The following is a 16,390-nucleotide window of genomic DNA, read 5'->3' as shown; positions in this document are numbered from 1 at the left end:
TTTTGTTTTTTGTTTTTTAATTGTGATATTGAATCTTTTCCTTTGAAACAAACAGAGATCATTCTTTCATTTTTTGAGATTGCATCAAATACTGAATTTTGGACTCTTATGGAGTATAATGGCTACTCCATTTCATCTAAGGGATTCTTGCCCACAGTAGGAGATATAATGGTCATCTGAGTTAAATTCACCCATTCCAGTCCATTTTAGTTCACTGATTCCTAAAATGTTGATATTCACTCTTGCCATCTCCTGTTTGAATGCTTCCAATTTGCCTTGATTCATGGACCTAACATTCGAGGTTCCTATGCAATATTGCTTTCTACAGCATCAGACTTAACTTCCATCACCAGTTATGTCCATAACTGGGTGTTGATTTTGCTTTGACTCTGTCTCTTCATTCTTTTTTTTTGAACTTTAATTTTATTTTATTTTTAAACTTTACATAACTGTATTAGTTTTGCCAAATATCAAAATGAATCCGCCACAGGTATACATGTGTTCCCCATCCTGAACCCTCCTCCCTCCTCCCTCCCCATTCTGGAGTTATTTCTCCACCGATCTCCAGTAGCATATTGAGCACGTCCCAACCTAGGAAGTTCACCTTTCAGTGTCCTATCCATTTGCCTTTTTATAATGTTTATGGGGTTCTCAAGGCAAGAATACTGAAGTGGTTATCCTTGATTGTGCATATCCAATTCAGTTGCTTGAAACAAAACAAGAAAAAGCAAAAAAAACAAAACAAAACAAAACAAAAAACAGAAAACAAAGTGGTAAACTATTTAAATATCCCAACTGTTTCCAATGCATTGTCATCATTTGTTCACATTTGTCTCTTCCATTCCCTGTGACTTTCCTAGTTGAGGGAATTCTGATTCAAATTATTTGCTTTACATCTACTAACTGTTTTTCACCTAGATGTTGTAAATCATAAGTTGTTTTCTTTATTCTTTGCTATGTGTAGACATAAGAACAATAAATACCCTCTGTCTACATCATATATCATTAAAATTCAACTTTTAAAATTACATAGCATTAATTTGTTGTGTGACCTGTGGCAAGAATCTAAGCTATTGTTTTTCCACACAGCAAACTAACTTCCCTAACATTATTAATTTAATAATCATCCCTTTCTTATTAATTTATAATTAACATGATTTTAAAAATATTGCCTCATTTACTAAAATAACTCAATAAAATCCATGAGTTTAGAGTTTCAGAAAACTTGATAGGTATAGGGCATTTTTATATATGCTTTACTTTATGAAAAGAAAATGTTTTTTTTAGAACATAAATAAAGTATAGTTGACACCTGAACAATACAGGTTTGAACTGTATGGATCCACTTATATGCCATTTTCTTTTCAATAAATACTACTAGAGTCCTACTCTATTCAAAGTTGGTTGACTCTTCAGATGAAGAACTGCATATCTAATGCAAAATTGAGGCAAATTGTACAACAAGTGGGGTTTATGTCCCTAATCCTACATTGCTCAAGGGTCAAATATATATGTATGCATCATAATAAAATTTGATATACAGAAAAATATGAAAAAAATATACAGTATAAATCATACAGTACAGGTAACTACTCTTTAAGTTTGAAGACAATTCATTTTCCTTCATATTTTAGGTACTTTATTAAAATATGCTCATAGAGTATATGATGATTTACTACTTATACTGCCCCCCCCCCTTTTTTTTCCCAGCCAGTCAGTCATTCATCAATATCCAGGGAGGAATGGTTCTAGGACAACTTTCCTCCCTCCCCACCAAATGCAGGGGTGATCAAGTCCCTTATACAAAATGGCATAGCACAGCACAGTTGTCCCTCTAATTCAGAGATTCTGCATCAGTGGATTCACCAACCATGGTTCCTGGATGAATTGCCAAATTCAGGGTCCTCATATATAAGAGCCTGATGATATAGCAAGATTCTGGGCTTCCCTGGTGTCTCAGATGGTAAAGAATCTGCCTGTAATGCAGAAGACCTGGGTTCAATCCCTGGGTCAGGAAGATCCCATGGAGAAGTGAATAGCAACCCATTCCAGTATTCTTGCTTGGAGAGTCCTATGGGCAAAGGAACCTGGCAGACTATAGTTCACAGAGTTGCAAAGAGTTGGACACCAGCTATTAACACTACTATTACTACAATATCAGGATTTTATATACCATGTAAGATTATTTCCTAAATGTTTCTAATACTCTGTTATATATCCAATTTTAATATTTTGTCACTTTTTCTAGTTAGTAAAATGCTTCCCTGGTGGCTCAGTAGTAAAGAATCCACCTGCCAATACAGGAGACATGAGTTCTATCCCTGGGATAGAACCCAAGGAGAAGTAAATGGCAGGGAGATCCACTGGAGAAGGTAATGGCAACCCACTCCAGTATTCTTGCCTGGAAAATTCCATGGAGAGAAGTTGCTAGCTGACTACAGTCCATGGACATGACTTGTCACCAAAAGAGTCAACATGACATCGTGACTAAACAACAACAAATTAGAAAATACTAATCCTATGATAAATTGTCTTACTCAAGATTGGTTTAGAATGATCCAATATTTTTAAGATTAAATAATGAAAATTAGAAATGCTGAATAAAACAATAAGTCTACTTTAACATTTTCCTGTTGTTGTTCAGTCACTAAGTTGTGTCCAACTCTTTTCAACCCCATGGACAGCAGCTTGCCAGTCTTCCCTGTCCTTCACTATTGCCAAGAGTTTGCTCAAACTCATGTACATTCAGTCAGTGATGCCATCCAACCATCTCATCCTCTGTCACCTCCTTCTCCTCCTGCCCTCAAACTTTCTCAGCATCAAGCTCTTTTCCAATGAGTTGACTCTTCACATCAGATGGCCAGATTACTGGAGCTTCAGATTCAACATCAGTCCTTCCAATGAATATTCAGGGTTAATTTTCTTTAGGATTAATTGGTTTGATCTCCTTGCAGTCCAAGGACTCTTAAGAATCTTCTCCGGCATTATAGTTGGAAAGAATAAATTTTTTGACCCTCAAGCTTCTTTATAGTCCAACCATCTCATCCGTACATGACTACTGGAAAAAAACAAACAAATACACAAACATAGACTTTTACTTACTTTGCTGCAAAATTATCTTTTTTGCAGCACTGTTCTTTGCAAAGTTGTTTGTGTTTGTATGCTGCCTCCTGTGTATGTCTTCCCACTCCTCATGAAATCATTCCAGTCATCCTTTTATTCCATTATTCAATATAAAGTCCACTTAACAAGATCATGCTATTTAATCTATCAGCCATATTTGCCATAGTTTTTCCTTCCTTGATGAATTTTCTTACATTTGAATTTTCATGTCCCCTGAATTTCTTTCTGAATGTTCATCCTCAGTTTCATTGCTGGTTTCTCTTTATTGCCTTGACCTCTAAATGTTGGACACACATAAGTTCAAGTCCTTGTAAATTTCATCTGATTATATCTACACATTTTCCTTTACTTGTTAATTTCATTCAGTCTTATTCCATTTAACAGTGCCCATATGCAAATTGTTCCTAATATAACTCTTCACCTTAGTACATTCTGAATTCTAAACTCTCATATTCAACATCAGATTGATGTCTTTACATGGTAGTGCACTAAGCATCTTAGATTTAGTGTCCAAAACTGAGTTTCTAATACCATTCTCTTTCCTTTCTCAAGTCTATTCTTCTCAAACTCCTCTGAATCCTGTGGTTGCTCCAGGCAAATACCTTGAGTCACTCTTGACTTGGAGGAAATCAGATTGGTGCTTTATTCCAATTTATCTGGCATCGAACTTATTTTACCAGCTAGAATGCTACTCCATGTTTTTATCCATCATCCTTTCAGCTAGCTTCCCTGTTTCCATCCTTTCTCTCTTCAGTTGACTGTAAAGCAGAGTAATTTGTTTAAAGAGGAAATTAGGTTATCTCACTCCCTGGTACAGAATCCTCCAACAGTTGCCCATTTCACCCAGTATAGAAATCAGATTCTTTTTTATTTATTTTTTTTTTCAAATTTATTTTGAATTGGAATATAATTGATTTACAATGTTGTATTGATTTCTGCTTTGCAACAATGTTAATCAGCTTTAAGTAGACATATATCTCTTTCTCTTGAGTTTTCCTCCCAGTTTTCCTCTTCATCCCATCCCTCTAGGTCATCACAGAGCACCAAATGAGCTCCCTGTCCTCTACAGCATTTTCCTACTAGCTATCTATTATATACCTGGTGGTGTATACATCTCAATGCCACACTCTCAATTTGCCCCACTCTCTCAGATAGGCAGATGACACTGTTCTAATGGCAGAAAGCAAACAGAAACTAAAGAACCTTCTGATGAAGGTAAATGAGGAGATTGAGAAAGCTGGCTTCATACTCAGTATTCAAAAAATTAAGGTCTTGGCATCCAATCTCATCACTTCATGGAAAATTGATGGGGGAAAAGTGGAAACAGTGCTAGATTTTATTTTCTTGGGCTCCAAAATTTCTGCAGACTGTGACTGTAGCCATAAAATTAAAAGATATTTGCTTCTTGGGATAAAAGATAATAAATCTAGACAACTTCTTAAAAAGCAGAGACATTATTCTGCTGACAAAGGTCCATATAATCAAAGCTATGATTTTTTTCAGGGGTCATGTAAGGATGTGACAGTTGAACCATAAAGAAGGCTGAGCACTAAAGAATCAATGCCTTCAAATTGCGTTGCTGCAGTAGATTCTTGAGAGTCCCTTGGACTGCAAGAATATCAAACCAGTCAATCCTAAAGGAAATCAACACTGAGTATTCATTGGAAGGACTAAGGAAGAAGATCCAATGATTTGGCCCCCTGATATGAAAAACTGACTCATTGGAAAAGACCCTGATGCTGGGAAAGACTGAGGGCAGGAAGAGAAAGGGGTGACAGAGGATGAGATTGCTGGATGGCATTACTGACTCAATGGATATGAGTTTGAGCAAACTCCAAGAGATGGTGAAAGACAGGGAAGCCTGGCATGCTGCAGTCCATGAGTTTGAAAAGAGCCGGTCATGCTTAGGGGCTGATCAACAACTACTTCTCCTCCTGTGTCCACAAGTCCCTTCTCTAAATCTGTCTCTATTCCTGCCCTGCAGATAGGTTCATCAGCACCATTTTTCTAGATTTCATATATATGCAGTAATATATGATATTTATTTTGATTTTTCTGACTTACTTCATCCTGTATAACAGGCTCTAGGTTAATCAACATCACTTCAAAAATTTTACAAGGGTCCACAGAACAGGGAATGATTAGGCTGTATATGGCTTTCTGACTACACTTATCTTAATTCTTCCCCCTCCCCCATTCCCTTTTTTCTATCTATCTATCTTTCTATCTTTGGGGCATGCAAGCTTGCATGTGTGTGTTCTAGGTTCTTCTGTCCATTGGATAATCCAGGAAAGAATACTGGAGTGGGTTGTCATGCCCTCCCTCAGGGGGAATCTTTCCATCCCAGGGATCAAATCCATGTCTCTTATATCTCCTGCACTGGCAAACTTGTTCTTCACCACTAGAGCCACTTGGGAGACACCATGTTTGCATTTGTTCCCTCTGCCTAGGATACCTTTCTTTGACATCTCAATCTTTCAGCCCCTGGACACTTTCACAGTGTGAAATGTGAGAACACTAGAGTTAGATTAGCTAGGCCCAAATTTTGGCTTTGTTGGTATGAGTCATGACAATACTTATTCACGTAACACCCTATGTTTTGCTTTCAACATCTCTGAAACAAAATGGACATAGTAACTGCTTCTGGTGTGGCTTTGAGGATTAAATATGTGTGTGAACTATGCAAATATAAAGGATATAAATTGTGTAAAAGATCTAGAATTATGTCTGTATTATCATAAATGCCACATCAGCATTAATTGCTAGTACACTACTTCTCTTCCCTAATTTAAGTTTTTTTCCCCAATATCATTTATCATTATACTAAACTTTTAGTTGGTTTGTTCCTTTGTCTTCTCTGTTATTTATCATATGGGAAGAAGTTTTGGTCTCTTATCAGCCTCTTTATATGTGTTTGTTGACACAAACTGGAGACTCAGTGAAGATTCTCAACAGAGTTGTAAGAGTTTATTTTTTTTTTTTGCATTAACATTAATAATTATATATATAGTTTTCACTTGCCAAGCTCATTCTTTAAAAATAATATTTTCTATTTTATGTCTATTAAATCATTGTTGTTGTTTAGTTGCTATGTTATTTCCAACTCTTTTGCAACCCCAAGGACTGTAACCCACTAGGCTCCTGTGTTCATGTGATTTTCCAGATAAAAATATGAAGTGGGTTGTCATTTCCTTCCACAGAAGGTCTTCCTGACCCAGGGATTGAACTTGTGTTTCCTTCATTGGCAGGCAGATTCTTTATCACTGAGCCACCAGGGAAGCATTAAATCTTTAGTAAATTGTATGTTAATCATTAGTAAAATTTAAATTTTACTAATAATTAAATAAATTAACATAAAAGAGGAAACATCCTTTGAAAATAACGAGATTGGTATTGTTGGGAGTCAAACTGCCAAAACAGTTATGTCAGGAACTACAGATAAAGTGGCTCAAAAATGTTGTCTTTTTGTTGTTGTTGTTTTAATTTCTAAATCAAGTTACATAAGGCTTTTTATTTTCTTTGCCCGGTTTTTGGTACTTAATTTCTAATATATATAGGTTCAATCTTTCTTATTTAACTATGAAGGAGGATACTGCTATTCATGAATAATTCTCTACATATACCTTCATTTGTATTCTTTTAGCTTTTATTTCGGAGAAGGCAATGGCAGCCCATTCCAGTACTCTTGCCTGGAAAATCCCATGGACGGAGGAGCCTGGTAGGCTGCAGTCCATGCGGTCGTGAAGAGTTGGCCACGACTGAGCGACTTCACTTTCACTTTTCACTTTGATGCTTTGGAGAAGGAAATGGCAACCCACTCCAGTGTTCTTGCCTGGAGAATCCCAGGGACGGGGGAGCCTTGTGGGCTGCTGTCTATGGGGTTGTGCAGAGTCAGACACGACTGAAGCGACTTAGCAGCAGCAGCAGCAGCAGCTTTTATTTGGGCTTCCCTGTCAGCTCAGGTGGTAAAGCATCTGCCTGCAGTGTGGAAGACCCTGGTATTAAACACACACACATACACAATTATTTCTCTGATATTTTTAAGCTGAAAATTTGACTTATTCCTTGAAGCAAGTTTTTTATTTGTTTTCACAGAGTAAGTTGATTTGAGGGCTTCCCAGATAATGATAAAGAAAATGCCTACCAGTGCAGGAGATGCAACAGACACAGGTTCAATCCCTCAGCTTAGAAGATTCCTTGGATTAGGAAATGGCAACCTACTCCAGTATTCTTGCTTGGAAAAGTCTATGGACAAAGGAGCTTGGCAGGTTACAATTCACGCAGTAACAAAGAGTTGGACACAACTGGACACTGGGCACTGGCCCTGACTGGACTTTATTTGGTACCTTCATTATCTTGTTTTTGTTATGATAAGATTTTTGTGCCCTAATTTCTAAAAAAATGATCAAACAATAAATATGAGAATTTTAATCATATTTTGGTTCATAATTTCTATTATAGAGTTATGAAGAAACCAAAACTTTGTCTAATTATTGCAGCTCACACACTATCACCTAATCCAAACTACGCACACATGGTATATGGCATCTTACATTGGTAGTACATATATTTTACATTAGCTATTTCAGTCCTATCTCTGAGTTAGCTTTTACCTAGCTGACTCTTTAGGATTTTTTTTTTTTTAATCAGGGAAGTATTAAACCCATTGGTATCCTTTAATGCATTCTAGCAATACCTTCTCTCATATGTTAAAAATCTGAATTATGAAATAAAAACATAGTAGCAGCATTGAATTTGAGAAAAAAATTAATCAGTGATTCTATTACTAAAGTATTTGGTATTCGTGAATATAAAGTATCTCACCACAAAATTTACAAGTTCCCAAGTACTTATTGCTTGCTCATAATATATAATATGAAAGAAATTAGTTTAATATTTCCATTTCTAGTCAGGTTGCAAAAATTCAAAATATCTGGGAAAACTAAGAAAAATATATATGTTTTTTGTAGCTACCATTCTTTACTTGTCTATTTTAATTGAATAATTGCTGATCATTAAGTAAAGAGAAACTGAAGTCAGAGTGTGCTTAAGTTTCAGTGATGAAACTGTCTCTCTGGGTCTTATTACAAAACTCTTCCCTGCAAACAGAATTCCCTACTGTAATTGCTAAAGGTAGATTTACCTTTTAATCAGTTTCAAGGAGACTTATTAAAATTATGTTTCTCAGCTTTTTCTTGGGGATGTATTAACAGAAACCAATTTCAACAAATAAAGTTTCAACTCAGGATTAATGAATATGGAGTGCAGTTTGAACGTGCTGAAGTAATCGTCTGATTCCTCAGGGATGACTATGTCCTCAGCCTTGAAGCATCTTCCTTTAAGAGATCAAACTGCAGACTGCAGTGGGAAGATTACAGATTTTGGAGCAGGATGTAGGTTTGACTCAAGTTCATCAATTACCTCCCTACACACACTTGGGAAAATCATAAACTCTGAGTCCCAATTAAGAAAGAAAAATACTTATAACACCAGGCACTTTTGATGAGTAAACCTTTCAGTTCAGTTCAGTTGCTTTGCAAACTGCAAATTGATGCTGCTATAATAATTGCAAGTAGAATGATAGTAATGATGATAAATGTGACTAAGATTTATTGGGTCCTAATTATGTGCCAAGCAAGGTTCTAAAAAATCTACATACTTTATATTGTTATTCCTTACAAAACACAATGGTGCAGGAAAAATACTCCCATATATTAGATAAGAGAAACTCAGATAATTTAAATAATTTGTCTCAAGTCATAGCTGATTAAATCATTAGCTAGTATCAAGAATCAAGGTCTAACTGCAGAATGGCTATATATTTCAAAATTAATGCTATCTAAAATTCACAAAAATGCTATTATTGTGTCCCTTTCAGAATGTCTAACAAAATTCTTGGATACTTTAGTCATTTGTAGTAGTATATTAGATAGATGATAGATAGACAAATACATATATACATATATATATCATTAAATTATTTTAAATATCTCAACCAAAGAAATTATTTTTCTTTCCTCAAAAAGAATCCCACTATAAAATCCCTTATCACACCAACATAAACCAGAGAGCAATAAACTGTGAAAGTACATCTCTAAATTCTCTTGTTTTTGAAGTACACACACATCATCTATAATATATATTTTTTTCATTTTGAATTCCATTTTTTCTATCACATTCAGAGCTAACAACTGTAAAGGACAGTTTGAAGGTATATATGTATATATATATTTTCTTGTGTAAAGATTTGCTGACCTGTATGATACTAGTTTTAATAAAGATGTATTAGTATTTCAAACCACAGGCTGAAACAACTACTTACAGACTTTCAACGATTTTTATCTTTTTACTAAAAAACCTAACTATCATGTAATCAGGTTTTTTGCTATGGAAATTTTCAAACCTCTACATAATTACAAGATTTGATACAATAATTTCCTCCATAAAACCTGCCAGCTTTAACATGTCTGTTCATTGTTAGATATGTTCCATCCATACCTCTTGTTGTTCAGTGGCTCAGTTCATCTCTAGGTCCATTCATGTTGCTGAAAATGGCATTATTTCATTTTTTATTTATGGCTCAGTAGTAGTATTCTATTGTATATATTTTAATTGTAAGGACATATAGAATGGATAAACAACATGTTCCCACTGTATAGCACAGGGAACTATATTCAATATTCTGTGATAAACCATAATAGAAATGAACATGAAGAATATATATATTCAATATTATATATATTATATTATATATTCATATATATTATTATTAAATATTATATATATTGCATGTTTATATATGCTATATATATTATATTATATATTATCAGTTCAGTTCAGTTCAGTCGCTCAGTCATGTCCAACTCTTTGCGACCCCATGAATCGCAGCACACCAGGCCTCCCTGTCCATCACCAGCTCCCAGAGTTCACTGAGATTCACGTCCATCGAGTCAGTGATGCCATCCAGCCATCTCATCCTCTGTCATCCCCTTCTCCTCCTGCCCCCAATCCCTCATAATATATATATTATATATATAATATATAATTACATATTATATATTATTCAATATTATATATATATTGCATGCTCAATATTTATATATATATATATATATATATATGTATATATATGATGCATGCTCAGTGACTCAGTCATGTCCACCTCATTGTGACCCCATGGACTGTAGCCTTCCAGGCATTATATCTATATCTATATCTATATCTGTGTGTGTGTATATATATATATATATATATATATATATATATATATATATGAATCACTTGGCTCTGAAGAAATGTCAACTATCCTTTAATTAAAAATGAAAAGAAAATGTGGCATATACATACATAGGAATATCAGTCTTAAAAAGAAAGAAATTCTGCCATATGTGACAACATAAATGAGCCTGGAGGATATTATAAGTAAAATAAGCCAGTTAGAGTAGGATAAATTGCTCATTATTCCACTTATATAATGTATCTAAAATAGTCCTTCAAAGAAATGGTCAAATGGTGGTTGCCTGGATCTGGGGGGAGGGGTGAATAAGAGCTGTTTAGGAAAGAAAAGTATCAGTTATACAAGATGAGTAGCTCTAGAGATCTTCTGTACAACACTTTGTCTGTAGTTAACAATATCTTATTGTGTACTTAAAAATTAAAGTGGGTAGATCTTATGTTAAGTGTCCTTACTACAGGTAAAAAAAGAAAAAGAAAGAAAGAAACAGGGACTTTCTTGGTGGCCCAGTGGTTAAGTATCTGCCTGCCAATGCAGCGGACATAGGCTCTATCCCTGGTCTGGAAAGATCCCACATGTTGCAGAGAAACTGAGCCTGTGCAACACAAACTCACAAATTACTGAAGCCAACAAAGGTCCATCTAGTCAAGGCTATGGTTTTTCCTGTGGTCATGTATGAATGTGAGAGTTGGACTGTGAAGAAGGCTGAGTGCTGAAGAATTGATGCTTTTGAACTGTGGTGTTGGAGAAGACTCTTGAGAGTCCCTTGGACTGCAAGGAGATCCAACCAGTCCATTCTGAAGGAGATCAGTCCTGGGATTTCTTTTGAAACTCCAGTACTTTGGCCACCTCATGTGAAGAGTTGACTCATTGGAAAAGACTCTGATGCTGGGAGGGATTGGGGGCAGGAGGAGAAGGGGACAACAGAGGATGAGATGGCTGTATGGCATCACTGACTCAATGGGCATGAGTCTGAGTGAACTCTGGGAGTTGGTGATGGACAGGGAGGCCTAGCATGCTGCAATTCATGGGGTCGCAAGAGTCGGACACGACTGAGCGACTAAACTGAACTGATGTTCCTAGAGCCCATGCTCCATAACAAGCACAGCCACTGGGATGAGAAACCCACACACTGTAATGAAGACCAAAATGAATAAATTAAAAATAGCATAAAAAAGAAACAAATCAAAGAAATCATGGTATCATAAATGACAAGAAGTGAGATAATGTACAACATTTTCAAATTTCAGAGGAATCTAACTAAGACTGACAAAAGTTTATTGAGTTTATCAATCATATAATAATCATATAAGCTAGAAAGGACTGGTGTCAGTGCTGTGGGAAAAAACTGGGTGGAAAGGACAAGGGTTAAGAAAAACTGGAAGCAGTGGACAGTTTTTCAGGAAGTTGGTGTACTGCTGTGAGTAACGTTCTCATGCATAAACATATTTTGAAATTGGTTTAAAGTTGATTTTCTAGTTTGAAATTTGTGAAAAAAAATCTGGATTTCACCATTAATGATAACATTTCCTTTACTGTATAGATTCACCAAGATAGAGTCTGACACTGTGTTGAAGTGGTTCCATTTTTCAGGTAGTTTTTTGGAGTAAGTATGTTTATTTTTTTAATGTTCTGATTTACTTCCTTTTTTCAGAGAAGGCAATGGCACCCCACTCCAGTACTCTTGCCTGGAAAATCCCATGGATGGAGGAGCCTAGTATGTTGCAGTCCGTGGGGTCGCTCAGAGTCGGACACGACTGAGTGACTTCCCTTTCACTTTTCACTTTCATGCACCGGAGAGGGAAATGGCAACCTACTCCAGTGTTCTTGCCTGGAGAATCCCAGAGACGGTAGAGCCTCATAGGCTGCCGTCTATGGGGTCGCACAGTTGGACACAACTGAAGCGACTTAGCAGCAGCAGCACTTCCTTTTTTAAAGAAAATATCTTATGAGTATTCACTATTTATCGTAGAGTTTACTGAGTCTTTACATATATTAATACATTCAATGTTCATTAAAACATAAAACATGTTTTACTTGATTTTACAATTGTGGAAGCTGAGATCTAAAAAGAATAAGGACATTACCCACATTCTCATACTTTCCTCAGAATTTAAAATCTGGTCTTATCCTTTCACAAAGCTTGAGTTCTTATTTAAATGAATGAAAGTGTATGGTCTTTTTACATTGCTGTCTTTAATACAGCCTACTTTTGCTTCTGTGGAAATTGTCTGATAGGTATACTTGAAGTATAGCTTCTTTAGGAATACAGATAATTATATATTTTTTTCAAATCCCCAGTATAATTTGTTCAGCTCATCATACTTTGAAAGAAACAGGGAAAGAGATATTACATCATTCAAATATCTCTTGAGGTTCAAATTTAGACTCAGAGGGATCTAGGAACTATTAAATCACCCAGACAACTTCGGAATGAGTACATTCAGAGCCAGAATCATGGCTAAGCAGGTGAGTCTTGTGAAGTTTGTAGAGTGAATAGTCAACCGTCCACCTGGAACTTAGCTTTCCACTAGAAACCTTTCTCCTTTATGTGCTGAGGTATTGAATGGAATCATAATACCTCTTAACTGCATTTCTTAATTTCATACTGTCTGCATTTCAGTCCTTTCTACAGGATATCTATTGGTACTTCAAATACTTTTAAAAGACTTTTTAGAAGTTTGACCTCCTGAAATTTGGCTCAACTATAGTTTTAATTTTTGACTTCTCTAAACATTAGGTTCATACCAGAGCAAAATGGACATATCTGCCAGTATTGTTACACATTGGGCAGCATGGCTTGATGGATTAGGAATATGGACTCTGCAGTCAAACAAACTCAGTTACATCCATACTGTACCATCTACTCTCTGTGTTGCTGTTGCTGTTTAGTTGCCAAGTCATTTCCAACCCTTTGCAACCCCATGGACTGTAGCCCACCAAACTCCTCTGTCCATGGGACTTCTCAGGCAAGAATACAGGAATGGGTTTCCATTTCCTTTTCTATGGGATCTTCCCAACATAGGGATTGAACCTGCATCTCCTGCGTTGGCAGGCATATTCTTTACTGCTGAGCCATCAGGGAAGTCCCTATTCTCTGTGACCATAGCTCTAAGCCTGAATTTTTTCCACTGTTACTCAGACATGATGGGATACAAATTTCAACAGAGTCTGTTAGCAAGAAACTATGAAAAATGAAAGTGAAAGTCACTCAGTTGTGTCCAACTCTTTGCGACCCCATAGACTTCACAGTCCATGGAATTCTCCAGGCCAGAATACTGGAGTGAGTAGCCTTTTCCTTCTCCAGGAGATCTTCCCAACCCAGGGATTGAAACCAGATCTCCCGCATTGCAGGTGGATTTGTTACCAGCTGAACTACAAAGGAAGCTCAAGAATACTGGAGTGGGTAGCTTATCCCTCCTCCAGTGGATTATCCCCACCCAGGAATTGAACCGGGTTCTCCTGCATTGCAGGTGGATTCTTTACCAACTGAGCTGTGAGGGAAGCCCATACCACAAGTGAATTCCTGTTTTGCACTATGTAGAGTATCTGTAAGGACAGTCCTCAACTTCAACAGATAAATAATTATAGTATTAATAAATAAAATTTGAAATTCGAAAGAATTATACACAGTTATGTCTTGAGGCTCCTTTTTTGTTAATATTTCATGATTCCACTATGTGGGAAATAAAAACAGGATCAAAAATAAAATTCAAATAGGCTAACATTGGATTTAATGAAACTAGTCTTATTTTTCCAGAGCTGCCAAAAATAAAAGTAATTATTCGGAAGCATTCATCAAGAACTACTATACATCCTTCCACAAAACTTCGTTTACAATTGAAGGTAAGTACTTTGGATGTTTTAAGCCCCTGAAATAATCTGACACATGTTTATGGGAAAAGGTGTTATCTACATATAGTATAGAATACATTATCTAACAGACTACTTAATTAGTGTTATCTATCAGAAACAAACTACAAAATGTAGTAAATTTTTGAATTGGAACATAATCCTGTCTCTTTAATTATTATGCAAATAAAATTATATTTTCACATAGATCTGATTAATTTCCTTTTAACTTACATAGCATCAAGTATGTATTTTATAAAAGTAAGTAAGTAAGTCATGCTAGATCATTTTTATATTTTAAAACTTTGGGGACTTACACAGAATTGAAAAACAGGGAAATATAAGTGTATTTTCATTTATCTATTATGTATTTTTAACTGTCACTTTTGTTACCAAATCGAAGTAATGACTCTGCTTACTGCAAGGCAAGCCAATTAACTGTGAGCTTAAGTGTTGAGGCAAGGAATATTGACTTTATTCAGAAAGCCAGCAGGCCAAAAAGATAGCAGACTGATGTCTCAAAATAATCATCTAATCAGGGTCCAGATGACAGGTTCTTTTATAAAACAGAGATGAGGGGAGGATGAAGAAGTAAATTTAAAAGGTCATTAGTTTTGCAATCATCTCCTGGAATCTCAAGTCTTGGGCAGAGGATGTGTTAATTCTTTTCCTTCTGTAGCCATCCACAGGTGGACAGGGTCCTGAACAAATGCACTTTGGTTTAACATTCAGGCAGAGGGGAAGGGTTTTCTGAGGTGGACCAATATGTATGAACAGTATTCTTTCAGTGAACAAAAGCATAGGAAACAAAGGTTAAAGAAAAGAAATATATCCAACATAGAGTAAGTTTTTCCCTGTAATGTATACATGGGCATCAAAGCCTTGGTGGCACCAAAAACACTGGAAATTACTATCAGTCATCTCAAGTGCTTTCTTTCAGATACTATTTAATTTTTAATCAGCATCTTCCCATATTTTCTACATCACAAAGCAAAGAAGTACTGCTTCTTTGTAGAGCAAAGTAAGGCTTAAGAAGACTACTTTGAGAGTAATAGACTCCTTTCCCTGGGGCTAGAATGGCATGCTATTGGAGAGCTGTAGCTACCTTGTGCCCACAAGATGCTTTGACTCACGGATAGAAGATGCTAATGATCACCTTCCCCAGCACTGGCAGAAGCCATAGAAGGTGTCATTTTTATTCTTCAACTCGCAACAAACTCTGCCAAATCCACAGACTAAATGGCTAAAGTGAATCTTACTTTTGTCACTGATTCATTCTCAAGGGAATTACAGACCAGCCAGAGCTTCAGGTCCCCTGCTTCGTGGTGTTTTTGGTCATTTATCTGGTCACAGTGCTGAGCTTGATAACCTTGATTGGAATTGATGCTCAACTCCACACGCTTATGCACTATTTCCTCAGTCACTTGGCCTTTGTTGATGTTTGCTGCTCCTCTGCTATCACACCAAAGATGATGGTGAACTTTGTTGTGGAGCACGATACTACTGCTTTCTATGCCTGTGCAATGCAACTGGGCTGTTTTCTCACCTTCATCATCACGGAGTGTTTCCTTCATGGCCTATGATAGTTATGTAGCCACCTGAAGTCCCCTGCATTATTCCACACTGATATCAAAGAGAGTCTGCATTCGATTAGTGGCAGTTCCATATGTATACAGCTTTCTAGTTGCCCTGTTCCATACCATCATCACCTTCCACCTAACTTAGTGTGGGCCCAATGTTATTAAGCATTTCTACTGTGATGGTCTTCCTCTCTTGGCTCTGTCATGCTCAGACACACACATGAAGGAAATTCTGATCTTTGCCTTTGCTGGTTTTGATATGATCTGTTCATCTTCCATTGTCCTCACCTCCTACCTCTTCATCATCAACACCATCCTAAGGATCTGCTCTACCCAGGGGTGACACAAGGACTTTTCTACCCGTGGCTCCCACATGGTGGCTATTACTATTTTTTATGGCATGCTGATCTTTATGTACCTACAGCCCAAGTCAAACAACTCCCTGGACACAGACAAAATGGCATCTGTGTTTTACACAGTGGTGATCCCCATGTTGAACCCACTCATCTATAGTCTAAGAAACAAAAAGGTAAAAGATGCCTCCAAGAAAGTCTTGGGAAAAAGTTGTGAAACTTTAAATATATTAAAATTAAGAAAATAA

General features: G+C 36.4%; 1 pseudogene; it reads left to right on the top strand.

Moving 5' to 3' along the window:
• The first annotated feature begins 15,448 nt into the window (after window positions 1-15,448).
• Window positions 15,449-16,390, top strand: LOC102416250 (annotated as a pseudogene).

This window comes from Bubalus bubalis, chromosome 23, assembly GCF_019923935.1.
Source record: "Bubalus bubalis isolate 160015118507 breed Murrah chromosome 23, NDDB_SH_1, whole genome shotgun sequence".
NCBI lineage: Eukaryota > Metazoa > Chordata > Mammalia > Artiodactyla > Bovidae > Bubalus > Bubalus bubalis.
This window is presented reverse-complemented; position numbering and strand designations above follow the sequence as displayed.